Below are 23,215 nucleotides of genomic sequence, written 5' to 3'. Positions count from 1 at the left end.
ATATGCGTATGATAACTTCCCAGTTGGGATTGGGGCCTGATTATATACCAAATGTCATTTCATTTGACTTTGCAATTTGACCGTGATAATCACGCAGACATAGTTACTTTCAGTTTTTCATACTAGGTATAATAATTCATATATTACAGGTGATTCAATTTTTTTCCCAGCAGTTAGCTCCTCTAAAAGCTCACAAGCTGTATCTCAAAATTGAACTCCTATTGCTATTGCCACTCTTACAATTGCAAATATCAAAATCCAAAAATGCCTGAGCTTTTTTCATTAGACATGGAGATTCAGAAGAAGAAAAATTGAGATATTGAAAGTAAACCGTAGACAAGCTCACCAGTGTTCAGAAGATGCTGTCTACAATGCGCAGAACAGAATGGGTCGGTGGGTAGTTGGGGGTCGTTTCGTCCAAAGATATTTCGTCCAAAGAATTTTCGTCCAAAGACATTTAGCCCAAACACATTTGGTCCAAAGGGCAATTTCTCCAAAGAACATTTTGTCCAAAAGACAATTGGTCCAAAGGACATTTCGTCCAAAAGACATTTGGTCCAAAGGACATTTCGTCCAAAACACAATTGGTTTAAACAACATTTCGTCCAAAAGCCAATTGGTCCAAAGGACATTTTGTCCAAAAGCCAATTGGTCCAAAGAACATTTCGTCCAAAGGATTTTCGTCCAGAGACATTTAGTCCAAACACATTTGGTCCAGGGACATTTCGTCCAAAAGACAATTGGTCCAAAGGACCTTTCGTCCAAAACACAATTAGTCCGAAAGATATTTGGTCCAAAGGGCATTTCGTCCAAAAGACAATTGGTCCAAGGGACATTTCGTCCAGGGATGTTTAGTTCAAAGAACATTTGGTCCGGTAACGCTCGAGGATCACGGGTTTGCTTCTATTAGAAGAGTAAAAGTGATGCATATAACATTATGACTCACAAGTAATACCTCCCAAGTGTAACACTCCGATTTTGAAAAAATAGGCAGGTAGATACTACACACAAAATAAACGAATACGTGTTTTTCTGCGGAAAAGTGGTTTTAGGGGGGCTAAAGCCCCTACTCAAAATTTTGAAAGTTGACGCCCGAAAGGCAAGAAGAGTTGGACCGAAGTGAACGAAATTGTGCACAGATATTGCAGACGTAAAATAAGGAAATACGTGTTTCGTATTTTCCTGGAAAAAATGGTTACGTGGGGCACAGACCCCTCCAAACCTTTGATCACGAAATGTCAAAAGTACTAATAACAGTATGTCAGATGTGTGTAAAGAACATGAAGAATTGCAACGAAACTTTGAGTAGGGACAATACGCAAAAAATAAATAAATACGTTTTTTTATTTTCTGCGAAATAACGGTTTTAGGGGGCAAAAGCCCCCATCCAATAGTTTGAAACTTGAGGCCCGAAAGGTCACAAGAAATTAACCAAAGTGAATGAAATTGTGCAGAGATATTGTAGACATAAAATGAGGGAATACTGGTTTCGTATTTTCCTGAAAAAAAGAAAAAGGTTTGGGTGGGACACAGACCCCTACAAAACTTTGATCGTGAAACATCAAAAGTAAGAATAACAGTATGTCAGAAGTGCTTAAAAGACATGAAGAATTGGAACGACATATTGTGTAGGGACAATACGCAAAAAATAAACGAATGCGAGTTTATTTTCTGAGGAAAAACGGTTTTAAGGGACAAAATCACCCACCAAAAATTTTGAAATTTGAGACCTAAAAGGCAAGAAGAAGTGTACAGAATTGAATGAAACTGTGCACAGATATTGTAGACGTAAATTGAGGTAATTGGGTTTCGTATTTTCCTTTAAAAAAAAAAAAAAAACAGTTGCGTATATCACGGACCTTTTAAACTGTTGATTACGAAATGTCAAAAGTGCAAATAATTATACGTCAGAGGTTCTTAAAGAGTATGGAGAATTGCAACGAAACCTCGTATAGGAACAATTCGCAAAACAATAAACGAAACGTGTTTTAATTTGTGCGGAAAACATTGTTGTGGCCTAGGCCTTCTCCGAAAAAAGTAAATATTACCGTAATAGCGCAGGAAGTAGTGGACCAAAGCAAATGAAATTGTGGGTAGACATTTTAGAGACCCTATGTAAAATAAGGTCTTTCGTGTTTCTGAAGTATCTCTATCCGTTTTGCTTCAAATTTGGCACATCAACAGCAATCAGGAAATTAATCGACACGTGTTTTTGTTTATGCGGAAAAACATTGTAAGGGTTAAAGGTGCCTCCTGAAATGCTATAAAATACACTATACTGTTTGTGCTTGTTGCTGATCTGCCAAATTTGAAGAAATCAGATGGAGACACTTGTGAAACAGGAAAGGCCTTATTTTACGTATCCAATATCTACATACAATTTCATTCACTTCGGTCCACTTCTTCTTGGCTTTCGGGCTTCAACTTTCAAAACTTCTGGTGGGAGTTTTAGCACCCTATAACCCTTTTTTCGCAGAAAATAAAAAAACCCGTGTTCATTTATTTTTTGCATATTGTCCATACACAAAGTTTCGTTGCAATTCTTTATGTAAATTTAGGCACTTCTGACATACTGTTACTAGAACTTCTGATATTTAATGAGCAAAGGTTTGGAGTGGTCCGCGCCCCACCCAACCATTCTTTCTAGAAAAACACGAAACCCGTATTCCCTCATTTTTCGTCTACAATATTTGTGCACGATTTCATTCATTTCGGTCCACTTCTTCTTGCCTTTCGGGCGACAACTTTCAAAATTTTGGGTGGGGGCTTTTGCCCCCTAAAACCGTTTTTCCGCAGAAAATAAAAAAAACACGTATTTACTTATGTTATGTGTAGTATCTGCCTGCCAAATTTTTATCAAAATTAGAGTGTTACACTTGGGAAGTGTTACTTGTTTATAGTGGTTTTCAAAGCTAAACCAAGTTTTCTTATCAGCAGTAAAACTGTCATATGTTTGTTACGGCCACGTGCGGTTTGTCAACCAGTTGGATGTTGCCGGTATTACAAAAGCTTAGCCGCTCTCCCTGTCGCCAGAGTAAACATTGAAGTCTCGAACTATTCTTTCTGAATGTTGCAAACCAAGAAGCAGATACATGAAACCAGAATAACCATTTAAAATAGGGATAAAATACGTAGAGGTCATTCAACAAGTAATTTCTCTCCTATTAATAAAATAATAATAATAATAATAATAATAATAATAATAATAATAATAATAATAATAATAATAATAATAATAATAAGAAGAAGAAGAAGAAGAAGAAGAAGAAGAAGAAGAAGAAGAATATGATAGTTTTTACGTCCAAGCCATTTCGGGCTACTGTGCATTTGCGGTAATGCTCGGAAAATAAAGGTAGAATATAAACTAGACCGCACGTTGGACCGATATTGTATTTTCACCCGTATGAATCGGGTTTGCCCGATTGAACTGTATGAATAGGGATGACCTAATTATCCCGTTTTTATGAAAACAAGCTTAGTCTGTCATTATTGTAAATGATGTGTTGTTTCACTTTATTATCATAACACAAATTGTTCTAACACAGTTGTACGAACTCATAACGAGTCTATTGGTTCAAACGGTCCAAACAGGCCAAACACGGGTCAAACGGGTTTATCAGGTCTAAGGATCGAGTAAACCAAACGCAAACGGTATCGGGCGGGTACAGTTTAAATGAAAAGTTCAAGCACTAATTATAGGTTAAAGTCAATATTTAAGAGCTGTAATTGTTTGCATTCACTTTTTTCTTTTTCTTTTTTTTTTTTTTTAGGTAGCCGACCAACGAACTTGCGGATACATAAATATAAATGCTCAAATCTAAATTATTGCATTATATTATTGCAATGAGCATCAACGTGATTTACTATTAGGAGTTAGCGTGATGCACTAATGTTAGTATTTTATAAATGTTATTATTATTATTATTATTATTATTATTATTATTATTATTATTATTATTATTATTATTATTACTATTTGGTAGGCCATCTGTCTATAATGACAATTTAAAACTTTCTTTCTAAAAAAAGAAATGATTAAAAAGTATTCTATTAAGTACCTAAATCCTCATATGTATTAATGTATGCAGGTTAATATCTGAGTAATAAAGCTATCATTATTAATTTACTGTGTATAGTATCCTAATTTGTAGTTTGTCCAGTTTTTATATACGTGACGAATCACATTAGAAAGAAACTAATCAATTATATATTGACCTGTATAACTATATCTTAAAGTTAGAAAGGGGCCGCGGTGGCTCAGTAGTAGAGCGTTCACCTCTGGTGCTTGGGGTTCCGGGTTCGATTCCAGCCCCCGCCAAGTGAACTTTGTAGTGGACAAACTCCGAGTGCGTAGGTTTTCTCGGGGTTCTCCCGTTTCCTCCCACTTTCTTCATTCCACCATTTCATTCATTACTCATCGTCACCGTCTCCTTTAGCCTAACCGGCATAACCGTGGGACGTGAAACTCAAAGATTTCACTTCTTTTTCTTTAAAGTTAGAAATAATATACTTACAAGCAGAGCAGATAAACAGGCAGAATCTTTATTAAGCCTATTACTAATATTACATATTATTATTAGCAATAATAATAATGATAACTAAATTCCTGGCACGACAGCCTTTAGAAGGCCTGGACTTATGGCACTCATTTCTGTGGGGTAATATATTTAGAGGTCTCCACGGGCTCGGGCTACTATGATAACCGTAATGGGGTTAGCTATACTGAGAGCTTTATACAGTTCTACCTGAGTTGGAGTGGCAACGCCGGAATCTAGTTACAATGAAGGATTTATGGTAGGGACAAGTAAACCCTTAGATCTTGACCTTCGAGGAAAAAATTGGTTATGTTTTGTCGCGAGCTATAGCTTCTTATTTCTAAAGGAAATTTTGAAATAGAGATTTATTCCGCAATTTTCTTTTCGATAAAACAAATATATGTTGAGATATTCAGAAGAAACGTAAACGCCTGAAAACTAAGTGGCCACCTTTCTTTGCTTTCATTAATAATTTTACAAAAATACAGTTTTAGCTTCGCAGAAATACAGTTGTAGCTTCGTTGGTTAAGGAATTCACCTCCATAAATGATAAACAACCCTTTGAAGAGCATACTCCCTCTTCATTTGCGGACAACATTGCCTCCGCATGGTCATGTGAATCTTGTATTTGGTTTGAGACTTTGCAATGGATATCTTAAATGTGCTGTGCTGTACCGAGAAAACTAATATGAAAGCAAAAGTATATACTATATTTTCATAAGGAGTAACACTGAAATAAAAATACAAGACAAGTTAACAATTCTGATTTGTCATACAACTCACTAATTATGTAGAAACGTCTGCCGAAGTTACACATTATCAATAGTCTACAAATAGAAACCAGACTTGTGGTTAACCTGAAAAGATACGTATATTCTACACGAAATGTTCCAACTTTCATCTTATATTTGTCAATCACTTTTCACAATGTTGCAGCCAAGAATGTGACTGTTTAAGAGTATTATCTTTGGACACTGAGAATATATTTCACACATGTGTATTTTTCTATTCTCAGTATTTCTTCAAAGATACTTGACACATAATTTTTCACTTTTCTAACACAAGGGTTTGAATACCTAATATTTAACTTGCTCAAATTTAAACTCCATTAATTTTAGTTACCGGTACTTATTTTAGAATTATTTCATTCACAACATGAAAATTTTAGATGTCATGTTAGCAGTTATTACAGCAACATACTTCACACTACCACCTTTCCCTCACTCCTGTTGTTTGGCTATGTTGTTTTGAGGCGTTTACGTTTTTCTGAATACCTCAGCATTATTTGTTCTATCAAAATGAAAATTGCGGAATAAATCTCTATTTCAAATTTCCTTTAGAAATAAGAAGCTACTGAGTCATAATGTTATATGAATCACTTTTACTCTTCTAATAGAAACAAACCCTTCACCCCCAAGCGTTACCGGACCAAATGTTCTTTGGACGAAATGTGCTTTGAACTAAACATCCCTGGACGAAATGTCCTTTGGACCAATTCTCCTTTGGGCGAACTGTCCTTTGGACCAAATGTCTTTGGATTAAATGTCTCTGGACGAAATGTTCTTTGGACGAAATATCTTTGGACTAAAAGGGTGGCCACCGGGTGGACCAGTGTGAGTCATGGTGAGTGGTGTTTCGCAGTGGGTCACGTCCTTTTGACCTACGATCCACTGATCCACTCATAAATATTGACCCATTTCACCCACTTACCAACCGACCCACTGACCCACTCCATCTTTGATTTTAACATGTCTTGTTTCATTTAAAAGACGAAACATACATCCACATAATTTTTTCATCGATTGCGAAGGTTGGCTTAATATCATAATTGTAATGGTAATTTCTTCTTAAGGTGAGTAATTGATATGATTAAAAAGCCCATCTTGACGTGGGTACAAATTACCTTCCAAAGTTATTAGAAACGCTTTCTCACCTCGAAAACTATGAACTCGGCAAATATTTAAGTATTTTTTGAGATTTTATTTTTAGCTCTCCCAGGCCATCATCCTGTGAAGATGGGGATGAATTTGGATGTAACCTCCATTGGGTGCATCACTATCCATCTCAACGACCGAGAAAATTATGGATAAAACACTAAGATCAGTCGTTTTACATTAATTTTACATGTAACACCTCCCAACTTCCATAACTTCATACTACTACAATATTTTCTTCTTAGATTGAAAGTAATATGTCCCCCAAGTTTGGTAAAGGTTGTCCCAGACATTCCAGAACTACGCTCTCCTTATTAGATGTGCTGGGGATCTTACTCTTATTGGAAGTTGAACTTAAACTTAAAGGTCATCAGAACTGCTCCCAATGAACTTGGCGACCACGAAAGATATGGGTTGTATACTAACATTGATTATTTTCAATTATTTCTACATGTCACAAATTTCACGAACTCCATTGTGTTAAAGAGGGCTTAACTTACATGGCATCTGAAGTTCCAATCTTTACCCAAGAGACCCTCAAAATTATAGATTCGACACTAATGTAGGTCTTTTTTTTTTTATAATTTTGATGTCAGTCCCTTTCATTCCTCCTAGGACAGCGAACGGATACTGCCACTACAAGGACTAAATTTGGTCTTAAATGGCATTAAAATTTCTACCAATTAATTTAGCGAACAGTGCTGCATTTAGAAGCTCGGTGTCCCTACGCACTTTTGCTCACGGCGCCCCCAATAACTACACATTTCTTCGTCCCTTGATCCCTAACTTACAAATAAAACTTAATTCGAATATGCTTAATTAGTGAATTTATTGCAGTTAAGTAAAACTCACTAGATGCTACAGCTACAATTACGTAACAAAAAATAAATGGGAAACATGTTCTGAATTATTTTCAGATTTCTTACGCTATCATTAAATATATTAGAATAGTAAAAGAGGACTGCTCATGAAATAGTATATTTGCTCTCGATTTTTTTTTTTTTTTACTTTTTCATACGAAAAAAATTAAAATTTTAAACTTTGCGCTCTTCAAATATGTTGTCCTCTAGGCACGGGCCTAGTTGGACTAATGGGAAATGCGGCACTGAAAACTTACGCTTCGACTCTAATATTGGTTGATTTCGATATTTTTTTGTCGCTACGTAACCTCCCTGGATGCTAATGGGAGCTTAATTGGACTTGAATTGAAAGTAGAACTGTTTACCTAAGCGACCACGAAACTATGGATTCGATACTAATATCGATCATTTTCTAGCATTTTTGATATATATCCCGACAGTACTCTTTTCCATATTGTAAGAAATATGGGTAAAATTGCTCTAGACATATCAGAATTATGTCGAAACACACACATACATCCACTTTCATATATATATATATATATATATATATATATATATATATATACAGAGTGAGCGAGCGAGAAAGTGAGAGAGAGCGACCAAAGGCATCACAACTTCCACATTGCAAAAGCATATATCAGGTATTGAATTGAAAATCTATGTAAAGACCTTCTGCTGTGGCATGCTTCATAAAGACAATTCCAGTCTGCTCACGTGACCTTTGGGGTTCATGAATTTCTTGCGAGCGTTCCGACTTTGGATTCTCTGTTTACACCCTCTTTTTATGCCTCGGATAATTTTTCAAGAATATCAATGACATGCTGTAATACGAATGTTCAGAAGTAACCCCTATATGACAAATAGCTGCAAATAAATACACTACATAATTTATTTATTGCGATGATATTTTCTTAATTTGTATTTAACATTCACATATATCATAGAATATCAACGTACTGTGAACACCTGTTACATTTTAAACATAATAATCACTATGTTCTGCAATGATTGTATGCTATACATATACAACTGACGTATTTTAATGTAATTATTTTATATAATTTATTATGCATTGCGGAAAATAGAATTTCATAAAAAAACATTGACTCAGCTAGGAACCGAACCCTCGACCTTACGATTTGAAATCCAACGGCGTACCACTGAGCTAACACAAGCCCTACATGTATAATGCTTCTAGCGATATATAACTGTATTTAAGATAATAATTACATTCATATCCACTGCAAACGCTGTTTTTGTTCTACTTTGACTCTTATTTTAGTACTCAGGAGAGAATAATGTTCTATGTCTTAACTTTTACCATTCTTTTACATATGGAAAGATTCGTTTACGTATCTAATATTCCATTAAGTATGGAGAGCAAAATGACAAACAAGCATGTGCTGGCATTAATACAGTTTCGAAATATTGTATCATTAAGTATTTCAATCAATGTTGCTCTTTTATATATAATTGGTAACAAGTCTTATCATATTTAAAAGAAGAAAAACACATCTGCAAGATTTTTCCCGATTCCAAAGGTTGGCTTCGAGGTTCGAACCTGGTTTACTTTTTCCCGAAGATACCCGAAGTTGGACTTAGAAAATATTTGCCTCGAAACATCAATAAAGAATGCGCTCAACCTTTTTGAGACCAGGTGTACATAAAACATACCATATTGTTATTGCTTTTATAGTTGCACGCATAATACACATTTTGCACGCATAATACACATAGTTGCGTGAACAATATACATGGTTGCACGTATCGTTCCGTGTCGCGCATGCGCTGACCAACGTGAAACACGAACAAAGACGCCATTTGCAATTTCAAGAACGAAGAGTCTTACCAATAAAAAATAGTGTGTATGTCCAAAGGAATAGCAAGATAGTTATTAAAAACATGGACTCTAAATGGACTAATAGAGAAATGTGAAGGAAAGTATATTTACGGAAGTTTATCCATTTTCTGGCATGTAAATGACCATAACTTAATGAGCCATGTTGCTAGTACAAATAAGCTCATTAGATGGCAGCACTGTTACTCTTGTAAATGCTGCATGAAAGTTCACTTCATAACATTTCTTTCACAAAGGATTACAACAACTATAACACTTTTTATCTTTCGCCGTAAAATTTTATTTAAAAATACATATCTCAGAACGCTTTGCTTATGACAGAAAAGTACAGCCAACTTAGATTGTCACTGTTGCTTATAAAATATTTGTGGTATTAATACAAGGAGTATTTCAATTTTATACACATATCAGCTTGGCGTACCATACGTTAACAGCTGCCTTTTGTAAGAACCTAGTCTAGCTGGGAAGTGTTAACGTGTCTTCGAGGACGTTGTGTTGCATACGTACAATCGAGACCAGCACGCATACGCTCTCACTAGGATTGACAGTGCTTTTCAGTGCTGGAGGGTGAAACCTTTCATCATCATTACTCATATGTAGGCGCAACACATTTCTTCATTCGGGCATTCGCCCAAGGACGGATTTTCGATGGCGGACTCACGATTAGGCCCTGGCAAAACGACAATAGGAAAACATCACGGGTTACCTCAAGTTCTTGTTGGACCATCCGAGAGTCCTAAGAAGACTCAGCTTCGGAAGGATCCTAGGCAATGCCACTCTTCCGACACTAAATCACAACAACGCCGAGGTTCCCAAGCTTCCATTGCTTCTGCTTCTTCAATTGTATCATCCGATTCCGTTCGTAGTAGATCACCACAACCACTAGCATCGAACGATAGCTATTCCGAACGTCTTCAGCAATCTCCACCATCCAAGAAACAACATCTTGCATCCACATCGGATCTAGATCAGATTCCAATGGACACTGCTGCATCTACAACCGATAACAACGCGCCTCCTGTGTCTTCTATCTATTCCATGCTGCTCACTAATTTCGATACGAAGTTCAGCAATGCAAAGTTCGTCGCAATTCAACTTCGTAAATACCTTCCTAGAGCTGCGATCACACAAATCCTACATACTAGAAACGGCATCATTCTAAAAACATCCGATCCAACTCTTCTTACTACCATTAAAAACAAGGTGCCTATTGATACCTTTGGTCGGGATGCAAAGATTCAAGCACTCACATCATCCACTCGCAAGCAGCCTCCACCTCCGGAACGTTCCCCATTACTATCTGTAGTCATCCGTGGGGTCGACCCATCTTATACAGATGACGAAATACAGGAGGAGCTCAAGCTAGAGGGTCATACCATCACCAAAGTCTTGCGAATTCGAAATGATCAAGGACCCACATACATGGTTCGTGTCCTAACCTCGCATCTAGATACTATTGATGAGTTATTAGCAACAGGTGCTTACATTTACAATCATAAACACCGTGTTGAACCATCGAGGACACCTGTTCCTATGCCAGTTCGGTGTGAACGGTGTCAGGTCTATAATGCTCATCATACATCCGATTGCAAAAGCACAAGTAAATGCGGATATTGTGCAGGCCCGCATACCACCCGAACTTGTAGCAACTTACAGTTACCACCTAAATGTGCCACTTGCAATGATCAGCATCCGGCATATAGCTACAAGTGTAAAGCTAAACCAGAAGCTAATCAGGAGCACCCAGAACTCGTAGTTCCCCTACGACCACCAGCACAACCACATACTACTCCACATCCGATAGATGCACCTGTCTCGTTAGATCAACTCTTGACTTTCTTGACTTTAGCTTTACAGAACATCCATCCCTTTATAAGACCCCAAATACTCCAGCAAATCATTCTTGCGGCAAAAACCACTTTTCATGTTAATTTCACAGCCACTTATTCAGGAAATACAGTTCATTTTCATAAATCTCATACAACTAATCTTGACTAGTTTACTCTATACCATGGCTGTTACATTTCTGTTTCTTAATATCCGGTCTTTACCCAAAAACAAAATCTTATTCGAACAGCTTCTTCTCGAGGAACGTGTCACAGTGTTCTTACTAAATGAAACTTTCCTCACAAAATCACGAACATGTCGTTTACCACGATACACTATGTTGCACGCTGAAAATCCTATACCTGCACTCCGAGCCAATGGGGGAGTGGCCATTGGTTTCTCTCCTCATCTACCGTTTCGACAACATCATTATACAACGACATCTCTTCCGGAATATCTCCTCACCACTGTCTATTTTAAAAACGCCATTATCACACTGGCAACAATATACATCAGACCCAACCATCCTCTACCAGAGCAGTTCGTGCAATACATTTCAAATACTTATAAGACGTACATTATCATGGCTGATTTTAATATGCATAGCCGCACCGATGGCGAGAGGACAAATTTTGTTAATTTTATTACGACCAATACCACTGGAATCATACTTGATCTTCCACAAGCAACCCGTCCTATTTCCAACACAAAGCCAGATATAGTTATAACGTCAGCAAACCTCGTATCACATTGCACGCTAGATATTCTTGATCTTCTGGGTAGTGACCATGCTCCAATTAAACTCACCTACCAGCCAAATACCACCACCAGGCCTATTTCATCTCCACCACTCCGCTTAAGCGTCGGTTACGATAAGGCTAACTGGGATAAATATCGCACACACATCTCTCAACTCACTGATCATCTTACTGAACCAACTACAGGCGAAGATTTAACTGCTGTCGTTGATAATATTACTTCAGCTATTCAAGAGGCCAGTCATTTATATATTCCAACTACCAAATCTCGTCCATATCAGCCTAAACTTCCGCCGCAATATCTCACACTGATCCAACGCTCACGCCAATTCTATAGAGATTATCTTCGCACCCGCAACCCTGAAGCTCTCCGTCATCACCACCAACTACAACGCACAGTTCACAATTACATTAAAGCGTATAAACTTCGTAAATGGGTAAACACATGCAATAATCTATCCGAGACTTCTCATCCAACCAAATTTTGGAACCGTTTCAATGCATTATGTGGCAAATTTACTAGCACACCCTATCCGCTTCTGCAAGGCGACACGCCTGTTTCCACCGATAGTGATAAGGCAAATGCTTTTGCAGATCACTTACAAGAGATTTTCACGCCATCATCCGGCAATGCTCCAGTCGCTGCAGATAGGTTTAACACGTCCACACCACACCTTCAACCAAACACTGCCCATCTCTTACAGCCAGACACAGCCATATCTCAACCCATTAGTGTTCACGAGATCTCACAAGTTCTCCATAATAAACGCAATACTGCACCCGCTCTAGATAGTATAACATACCGCCACATCAAAGAATGTCCTGCTTTGTTATTACTCCTTCTCGCTAATATTTATACCTTCATCTTGCGCACAGGTTTCTTTCCTTTAACATGGAAAATCTCTAAGACACTCATGTTTCTCAAACCAAATAAACCACCTCAGAACGTTTCATCATATCGACCTATTCAGCTAACTTCAACTTTCAGTAAGATCCTAGAGCGCATCTTGGTAAAACGACTCCATATCTACCTAAACGATCGCAGGTTAATTCCTATCACACAAGCTGGCTTCAGACCCTCATATTCTATTAACGATCAACTTTTAAGACTCACATCACTCATTACTCAACACTACAATTCTGCAAAACCATCCTGTCTGGTCCTATTTGACTTAGAAAAGGCGTTTGATAAAGTCTGGCACAACGGACTAATATACGAACTTCTTCAGTTTCGACTCCCCATGTGCTACATCCGTCTAATTTACAATTTCATTACCAACCGTCTCGCTTATATCTCCATTCATGACTTTTTATCACATCCGATCTTTCTACTTACTGGAGTGCAACAAGGGTCTGCATTATCTCCTCTACTTTATCTCTTATACGTCGCTGACATGCCCAGACTACCAGATAACGTTCATCTTTTTCAATATGCCGATGACACGGCCTTCCTTGGACTCGGAAACTCTATCCAACAGATAAATAACATTCTCCAGCTTGCTATTGATCGATTCAGTACCTGTTGTAATCACTGGAGACTTACTATTAACGCAACAAAAACACAGGCCATGGTCTTCTTACCTCCACGACGCACTTCCAGAGTTCGCAGAAACCCACGACGCTTATTTCTCCATGTGGATCAGGTACCCCTTCAGGCCACAAATACAGTAAAGTATCTGGGAATTACTTTCGACCGCCATCTTACTTGGTCGCAATATCTGAAAACAGTCACTACTAAAGCTTATAATCGCATCAATCTTTTGAAATGCCTTACGGGTACTACGTGGGGTCTCAAGCCACACACAATCCTCAACACCTACAAAGTTTTCCTCCGACCTGTTCTGTCATATGGTTTCACTGCCTGGATAGCCGCTCGACCTCAGTACTATCATAAACTTTTCATCTTAGAACGCCACGCTTTCCGTACAGCTTACCGCATTAAGCTCCCTAGCCCTACGCAGGAACTTTACCGCCATATTACTTTTCCAACTCTGAAATTTCACCTTGAAAAACTACGTCTAACATATATCTCTAAACGCTTTCAAACTCGCCACCCATTACTTCAAGATACAATGCATTATTTAGCAGTTCATCCCACACCTTGCACCTACTATCCACCACTCTCTCTCCTGTTTACATTATATCACTACACGCTTCAACCACCAGACCCAACTTTGCAATTCATATCAGAATATGTTGTTCACGATCATCTTCCTCTCATCCATCCATCATTTCCCGCACAGTGATTACCTTTGTTTATTAACTTGGGCTCCCCATGTTCTCATCAGTGCCTAGAGCAGCCCCTAGGCTGAAGAATAAGCTCATTCGTCTCACTAACATCACCTAAAGTGTTGTATTGTGTATCGCACTTCACCTCATCTTTCATGCTTATTGAAATATTTTGAAATGTTTATATTATTATTTCTATTCTTATATTTCACGCACATTTTTCAATGCACGATTTCATGTCTTTGTAATCACTATGTTTTCTTGTATATTTAACTTTGTCTGTTCACCTCACCAAATGTTAAGGATCAAAGTTCCTTAAGTCACCACCTTTTTTTTCTCTTGTTTTTGACAATTTGAAGTTAATAAATATTTAATGAAACACTTAGCCCAACAACAGTAACCGGAGCCTATACTGTAATTACACCCCATTCCTAATAGAGGGCATAACCCTCTTAAAGGTGGCTAGCCCTTCTGGCTAGCATGCAAAAAAAATGCAAGCAAAATGCGCGTAAAAAAAACAATTTTATAGTGAAGATACTTTTCCAGAGGTGTGCTCTGAAGCGTTGCTTCTTGTATGGTGACGAATTTTGGAAAAACCTTCCTTTTCCTTATCCTGGGTCTCACCTTCTGTCTCTTTCTCACGAACCGTCTGTCAGACTTATCTAGCTAAGGGCAGCCGGCTCTACAGATCGAGCCAGGGGAGTTACCCCACCTGGACAACTATCCAAACGGGTTGTCCCACCTTGCTCATCTCATTCATCGCGCATTACTGCATCATTATTTAGGCTCACGGCTCTCCATTATGTCTGATCCTCCTATTGCTACTGGATCCTCGTTAGATGGACGACATCAAGGCCTTCCTCCTGTGTTTGCGGTTCCCTCTGCTTCGGCTGCGAAAGTGGCCAAGAAGAGGGATTTGAGCAACAGACAGCGTACGCAGTCAGGCAGTTCTACTGCCTCTACAACTTCAAATGTGTCCACGAGGTCCAGATCTCCACACGGTCAACAACTCTATGCTGACTCTGTTAAGCAGACTCGCCAACCGGCGAAGAGACGACATCGAGAAAATGTTTCAGATACTTCAGACATGGAAGCCCAGCCAACCAACATCAATAACTCATCTCATCTTTCATCTTCTTCACCGTCTGTCCCGATACTTCACTCTTTTCTGCTTCAAAATTTTGACACCAAGTATAGTAATGAGAAATTCGTAACAATTCAACTCCGCAAGTATATACCGAGTGCTCCTCTTTCTCAAGTCGTAAAATCACGAAACGGCATAATACCGAAATCTCCAGACCCTAATTTCGCCATCCTAGTTCGGAATAAAGCTTCATTTGAGATCTTTGGAAAGCAGGCTATCATTACATCACTTAACTCCGCTAAACGTAAACAAGCGCTTCCCACAAAACGGCCTCCACTTCTTTCCGTGGTTATTCTTGGCGTTGATCCCTCGTATACCGAAGAGGAGGTTCAAGAGGAACTTCAGTACGAAGGGCATACTGTTCAAAAGGTTGTTCGCATACGAAATAATATTGGTGCCACCTACATGATGCGTGTCCTTACGTCTTCTCAAAGCGCAATTGACAACCTGCTCTCTTATGGAGCATACATTTATAAACGTAAACATCGTGTAGAGCCCTCCCGGTCGTCTGTGCCTCTCCCACTACGGTGTGAAAAATGCCAACAATACAATTCACATCAGACATCTGCCTGTCCAAATCCTACAGTCTGCGGCTTTTGTTCTGGCTCTCACCAAACTCGTTCTTGTCCCAACATGGCACAGCCTCCGAAATGTTCTACTTGCACCGAACAGCACCCAGCTTATAGTTATAAGTGCAAAGGCAAACCTTCTGCTCAAGAGTCACATCCCGAACTTGTTGTTCCGCTGAAAACCGCCGAATCATCCACTTCCACCGATAATTCCGTTGATGACCCCGTTACAGTTAGTAAATTACTAGAATTCCTTGCCCTTACTTTGCAAAACATCCACCCTTTTCAACGCCAACACGTTCTTCAACAAATTATTGCCGCTGCCAAATCTACATTTCATGTATCTTTGTTCGCAACTTACTCTAATAACTATGTTCACTTCCACACAACTCGCCTCGAAACCTCAGTATAATCGTACCCAGTATGGATATAGTATTTTTGTTTCTTAACATCCGATCCCTTGTTAAACACAAAGTGCTGTTCGAAACACCCTTACTCGAAGAACAAGTCACAGCTTTCCTCCTTAATGAAACCTTTCTTAAACCCACTTCATCTTGTTCCTTTTCTCGTTTCACTTTACTCCGTCACGATAGTCATATGCCAGCCCTCAGAGCCAATGGTGGAGCTGCAATTGGTTTCCGACATACAATCCCGTTTCGGTCTCATAACTGTCCTCTATTACATCTCCCAGAACACATCATCACCACATTATGTTTCCGTAACATCGCCCTCACCCTTGCTACTATCTACGTGCGCCCTGGCCTTCCTATACCTCATGCCTTCTTCTCACATATTTCCAATACTTATAAACACTTTATTATCCTGGCTGATGTAAACTTTCATAGCCGTTCAGCAGCTGAACAAACCTCTTTCACTGACTTCATCATAGTTCATACCACAGGAACTTCTCTTAATCTCCCTCGCTGTACTCGCCCCATCAGTAATACCACTCCAGATATAGCAATAGTCTCAAACACAATCATTAATCATTGTACTGTTGATGTCCTCGACCTAATTGGCAGTGATCACGCACCCATCAAGCTCATATACCATTCAGGCCTGACTACTGTTCAATCCTCATTTTCGCCACGCATCTCACTTCGCTATGACAAAGCTGACTGGACTCAATATCGTACCTATCTCTCAAACACCTTAGTTGATTCCACATCTCCCACTACGCCGGACGAACTCACAGATCTAGCTACTCACTTAACCACTTCCATTCAACAGGCATCTGCACTCTATATTCCGCAATCAGAATCAATTCCATATCGTCCAAAACTACCACCCCAATACCTAGCCTTTGTTCGTCGATCACGACAGCTTACCGCGAATTTCTACGCACCAGGAATCGCGACGCCCTAAGACTTCATCAACAACTTCAACGCACAGTCCGTAACTATATTTCTGCTAACAAATGACGCCAGTGGGTGAAAACTTGCAATCACCTATCCGATACAGTTCATCCTAGTCGCTACTGGAAACACTTCAATTCTCTTTGTGGCAAGCATATTAAGACCCCATATCCGCTTCTTCTACAAGATACGCCATTACATTCCGACACCGAAAAAGCAAATGCCTTTGCTGATTACCTCCAAACTATATTCACACCCTCAGCATCAGATAACATGGGCAACAATCATCCAGTAGATCAAGTAGACCTTAACTGTCCATCACTCCAACCTCATGTCGCTCATCCACTACCCAATCATGTTCTTACCAGTCCCATCACAGTATCGGAAATCACCTCTGTTGTCCAGCACAAACGCAATACCTCACCAGGTTTCGACTCCATTACCTATCGCCATATTAAGGAAAGCCCCGCTATACTACTCACCATTATGGCGCTCATTTATACATTCATATTACGTACAAGTTTTTTCCCCACAGACTGGAAAGTTTCCAAGACTCTCATGTTCCCCAAACGAGCTAAACCACCGTCTGCTGTTTCTTCTTACCGACCTATTCAATTAACATCTACTTTCAGCAAAATATTCGAGCGCATTCTTGTGAAACGTCTCCACCCATATTTACTAGACCGCCAATTACTGCCGAGTCATCAAGCTGGTTTCCGCCCCTCCTTTTCTATTAATGATCAGCTACTTCGTCTAACAACACTTATAACAAAACATTACAATTCCATCCTACCATCATGTCTTGTCCTTTTTGATCTTGAAAAAGCCTTCGACAAGGTTTGGCATCTTGGGTTAATTTATAAACTCATTAAATTTCAGTTACCGCTGTCATACATTCGCATCATTTATCATTTTCTCATCTGTCGCATCACTTACATTGCCATTAGCGAACAGCTATCACATCCAATTTTCCTCATGTGCGGTGTTCCTCAAGGTTCTGCTCTTTCCCCATTATTGTACATCCTATATGTTGCCGACCTTCCACCTCTTCCAACTGACGTCCACCAGTTTCAGTATGCAGATGATACAGCCTTTCTTGCTCTTGGCAAAACTATTCAGGATATCAATCTTTCGTTACAGATAGCCATCGATCGTTTCACCCACTGGTGTTCTAAATGGAAACTCAAGATGAACGCCACAAAAACTCAAGCTATTGTATTCATACCACCACGTAAACGAACTAAAGTCCACCGGAATACATCTCGTCTGTCACTTCATGTCCATAATACGCCCATTATTCCCACACGAATCGTTACATACTTAGGTATCGTTTTTGACCATCATTTAACATGGAAACCGCATCTTCATCATGTTAAAACTAAAGCTTATAACCGTCTAAACCTCCTGAAGAGACTAACCGGCACAACCTGGGGCCTCAAAGCACCCGTTGTTCTCAACACCTACAAGGCTTTCCTCCGACCCATTTTCACATATGATTTTCCGGCATGGATTTTCGCTCCTCCCTCGTACTACACGAAACTAGCCATTTTAGAGAGACATGCTTTTCGCATTGCCTTCCGCATTTCTCTCCCCAGCCCAACCCGTGATTTATATTCCTTAATATCATTCCCTATCCTCAGCTACCATATCGAAACTCTTCGCTTAAAATTCATTACCCAACGCTACACACATCACCATCCTCTACTGTTTGAAACTATGAACCACCTTGCACTTCACTCCTCGCCTGCACGATACCATAATACTCCGCTTCATCTCCTCTTTACATTATATTGCTACACAGTCCCTCCAGACCATCTCGATCTACAGATCCTCGAAGACTACCGTTTGCATGTACATCTTCTTCATATCTTCCCATCATATGCACAGTGATTCCATTTCTCTAACAGGGTTCACCACGTCTCCATTAGCCTAGAGCCACCCCTAAGCAGAAGATAACTACATGCGTCTTTCTAACAACCCTCTATTGTGTTGTGGCGTCAAGTGCACTTCACCTCATCCCTCATTTTCATCATGTCTTCTGATTTGTTTCTCTGCTCTTTAACTTTGTATTAGATTTCTCACACCCATTATATTGACTATATTTTCTACTCTCTTTCTGCCTTATATACTATGTTGTTTTTATGCTCATGTCTGTATCTTGTTTATGTTCCAGTGTAACCTTCAGTATGTTTATGATCGCAAAGATCATAATGACCTTTCCTCCAACTGATGATAAGAATAATAAAGATTAATAAATAAATAATACAGCTCATAGCCCAACAACCAATCCTTCAGTCCTCTAGTAATCCTCTCACTTCCCTTCCCTAAAAGAGGGTGTAGCCCTCTTAGAGGTTGCTAGCCTATGGCTAGCAATAAAAAAAATTATAGAGATCTTCTCTAGTATCCAGCTTTCTCACTGGAGGAATTGCTTACAGTGTCAAGTCTAGGCTAGGATTATTACGTGCTTGTGGACGCAGGCACGGTAAGTCTTAGTTACGGGCGAGAGAGTGAGAGAGACTAAGGGTTTCACCCAAGTGGAGACTACCTTACCGTGCACATCAGTGTACAAGATTTTTGGAAGCTTAGCTTCATCATTCATACATCACAATGTATATAGAGTATTACAGGTAGCACATTTTCGGCTATCGAGAAAAAATTACCCAGAATTCTTGCGCGACGTGACGTCACGTGGAAGAGAGAGCATGAAAAAACACATTGTAGGAAATACAGTAAGCGGTGTCGATGCGTGAAATTTATAAAGAATGGGTAATTATTGAGATGAAAATGAATAAAAATAACTTTGTTGTTGTTCAATGTCCGAATTGAGAAAGGAAGACTCCATGTATAACATAGCACCCCTTTTCTAAAATGTTGTTGGTACGACAGTGAGTTTCTCGGTGTAAACACGCAATCAGGATTAATGTAAACAATGCTAATATTTATTCTATTCATTTCTTACCGAAAAATTATGAGACAGACTTACAACACGAACTTCATAAGCTACCTGTAAGAAAAAAAGTTCCGCAATTACTTCTCTGCATATATCGAATTGGCATGGAATTGTTAAGAACGAGCAGAAGTAAAAGGTTAAGAGAAAATAATTTATTTTTCAAACATATGAAGTTAAAGAACTTGAAAGAAATTTAAATAACTAGAGTCATGGATGCAGATCCTGTAGGACGAGCAAAAATGTTAGAAAAGAGGATTTGCCCATTTTGTCCTCATAACTCGGTGAAGCCAAAAAATAATCGAGACAAACCTGATTGGCTACTCTCTTTTTCGCCAGTAATGCTCGCTCAAAACTAGGTTTTCCGTATGCCAACAAATATTGTTCATTGCGTTTTTTCTTATTTAAATATTCACTTTAACGTTTAAAATGGTTACGTGTGCAGCTTATGGATTCATGTTCGTTACCTTCAATGGGTTCGCGTTCTTATTTCCGTTAAGGCTCGTGCTCACTTGGGCTAGGACTCATTCTCCAATAAGGATCACACTTAGAGTGTGATCCAGGATTTTCTGAGCGGGGGTGCACCAATAATTACCAAACTAACCAATCACACTGAAACTCTTCAAAGTGACATGTAACAATATTCTTTACCCTTGACAACGGTGATACATAGAACGGGGGGGGGGGCGGTTCTGCACTACTTGACAAATGTTTTATTGTTTTACTTGGTGAATCCTTTTCCTTCAACCTTCAGAAAATCGACTTAATGCATTGCTTTTGGAAAGCGCTGCTTTCTCTTAAGCTTCAAGCGGAAAAATAATGGCAGAAAGTTTCCGAAAGTGTTGCTATTTTAACTGCTAGCTTCTCATTTTAGATAGTGTATATTTACAATGAAGTGGTACACGTGCACCGGTGCACCCCCTAAATCCGACCCTGATCACACTCACTAGACTGCTGGGAGCTCATGCTGACTAATTTCATTGGGGTGGAGGCGCGGTGGTTCAGTGGTAGAGCGTTCACCTCCGGTGCTTGGGGTCCCTGGTTCGAACCCAGCTCGCGCCGTGTAGACTTTGTGGTGGACAAACACCGTGCTCGGGGGTTTTCTCGGGGTTCTCCTGTTTCCTCCCACTTTCTTCATTCCACCATTTCATTCATTTCTCATAATCATCGTCTCCTTTAGCCTAACCGGCATAAACGTGGGACGTTAAACTTAAAGATTTCGTTTCATTTTCATTTTAATTTCTTTGGGGTATACGTTTATTGGGTTTGGGCTCACTACACTCAATAAACCTCGGGCTCACTAATGTGAACTAGAATAAAGGTCACTACCATTAATGTCCTCGTGCTCATTAACGTCAGTGAGGCTTGCAATGAGTTCTTTGGTACGGGAGACCCGGGTTCAACTCCCGGCGGGGGCTCATGTGGTTCGGATTCCACGTTAATCAGTAGGTCCACGTCTCATATAGCCTCGCTGCTGAAAGGGACGATAAACTCAACTCTGTTGCTGTTGCTGCTGCAATGAGTTCATTACTTTCAGTGGGGAAAGCGTTCACTATTCTCGTTAAGGCTCGCTCTTACTCAAGCTCGGGCTCACATCTTCCAATGAGACTCACTCTCACTAGGCTAGTTGGAGATCGCGCACCTCTATTTCGAGCGAGCACTCTATTAGTTAGGTTCGGGGTCTTAATCTTAATTGGACTCTTGCTCACTCGCGCGTGCTATCTTCCGTCAACTGGGCTCAAGCTCACTCATTAATGGAGCTCAATACTCACTGACACCAGTGTGTATTAATGTAGGCTCGGGTTCCATATTTTCAGTGGGGTTCGCGCTATTTTTTCTTGTTGAGGCTTGAGCTTTCTTGGTCTAGGACTCACATTCTTTAATGAGGTTCGAACTCACTAGGCTCCTTGGAACTCGCGCTCTCTACTTGCTTCGGTCACGCACTTGCTTGGATTCGGGCATACTAATCTGGATCGGACTCGTGTTCACTTGTGTTGGCTCACTTCCGTCAGCTGGGCTCGATCTCAGTACCATCAATATAACTCGAGCTCACTGATACCAGCGCGGTTTTCACTCATGTGGGCTCGGGTTCATTACCTTAAGTGTGCTCGTGCTCATTATTCTCGTTGAAGCTTGTGCTTATTTGGCCCCGGGCTCATATCTTTCAAAGAGGCTTGCACTAACTAGGTTCCTTGGAGCTCGTGCTCTCGGATCTCTTTTGGGCAAGCGCTTACTTGGGCTCAGACTTCAATACTCAGTGGGACTCGAGTTCACTGGTATTAGTAGGGCTTGTGTTCATTTTTATTTGGACTCACACCCTTCATTCAGGCTCAGATCCTTTAATGAGACTTGCAGGTATTAGCTTCCTGGCACTCGTACTTACGAATTTTGTTCGGGCACATTTTCCGCGAACTAAACCCAAAATATAGTAGAAACACATATAAAAACAAGAACATTTATTTGAGCAATCTCAACCTAAAAAAGTAAATCCCAAACAATGAAGAAACACAATACAAGGAAAAACAATGACTGCGTTCCGGGTTCTGTGAGTTCTGAAGGTTGCAATTAGAATTATCACTAACATTTCCTATCAATATTCATAAAGCAACAACAATGAGTGGATTATAACATTAATATAAATTTATTATAATATAGCAATTTACCCTGCGTATTTGTAGTGTTAGAATCAGTAATATTTTTGTCTCTATGTAGTTTCAACAATCACATGAAGTTAGAATATGCTCGGAGTATACAAAAAGTATATGCTAAAAGCAGAAGACGCGATTTCCTCTCTTCCGCGTGACGTCACACTTCCAGCGACCAATGCCAGTTCGAATCGCGTATTTAGCAGCCCCTGCATACATCATTTCTTCTTCTTCATCATCATCATTTTCACTTCAACTTAGGACAGGACGGAGATTATCACGAGCTCAGACGTGCCTTATGGCATCTCAACCCGTGAGTGGCCAACACTGGTTTACCACCAGTTGTACAGCAACCCTCCTGCTCTTCCGGGACATCGGTAAGACGGAGATGTCATTCATTGGAGCGGATTTCTCCCAGCCAGGGTTCTTCAGCTCGCTCCCGCTCCCCAGTGGCATCAACAAAACTTCCGCCTGATAAAAAAACAACATAAGATCAGTGACGCTAGTTCCGAATCTTCAATGAATATTGACATTCACGACAATAACCAATT

This window comes from Thermobia domestica, chromosome 7 (genome assembly GCF_964235325.1).
Source record: "Thermobia domestica chromosome 7, izTheDome1.hap1.1, whole genome shotgun sequence".
Classification (NCBI taxonomy): domain Eukaryota; kingdom Metazoa; phylum Arthropoda; class Insecta; order Zygentoma; family Lepismatidae; genus Thermobia; species Thermobia domestica.
This window is presented reverse-complemented; position numbering follows the sequence as displayed.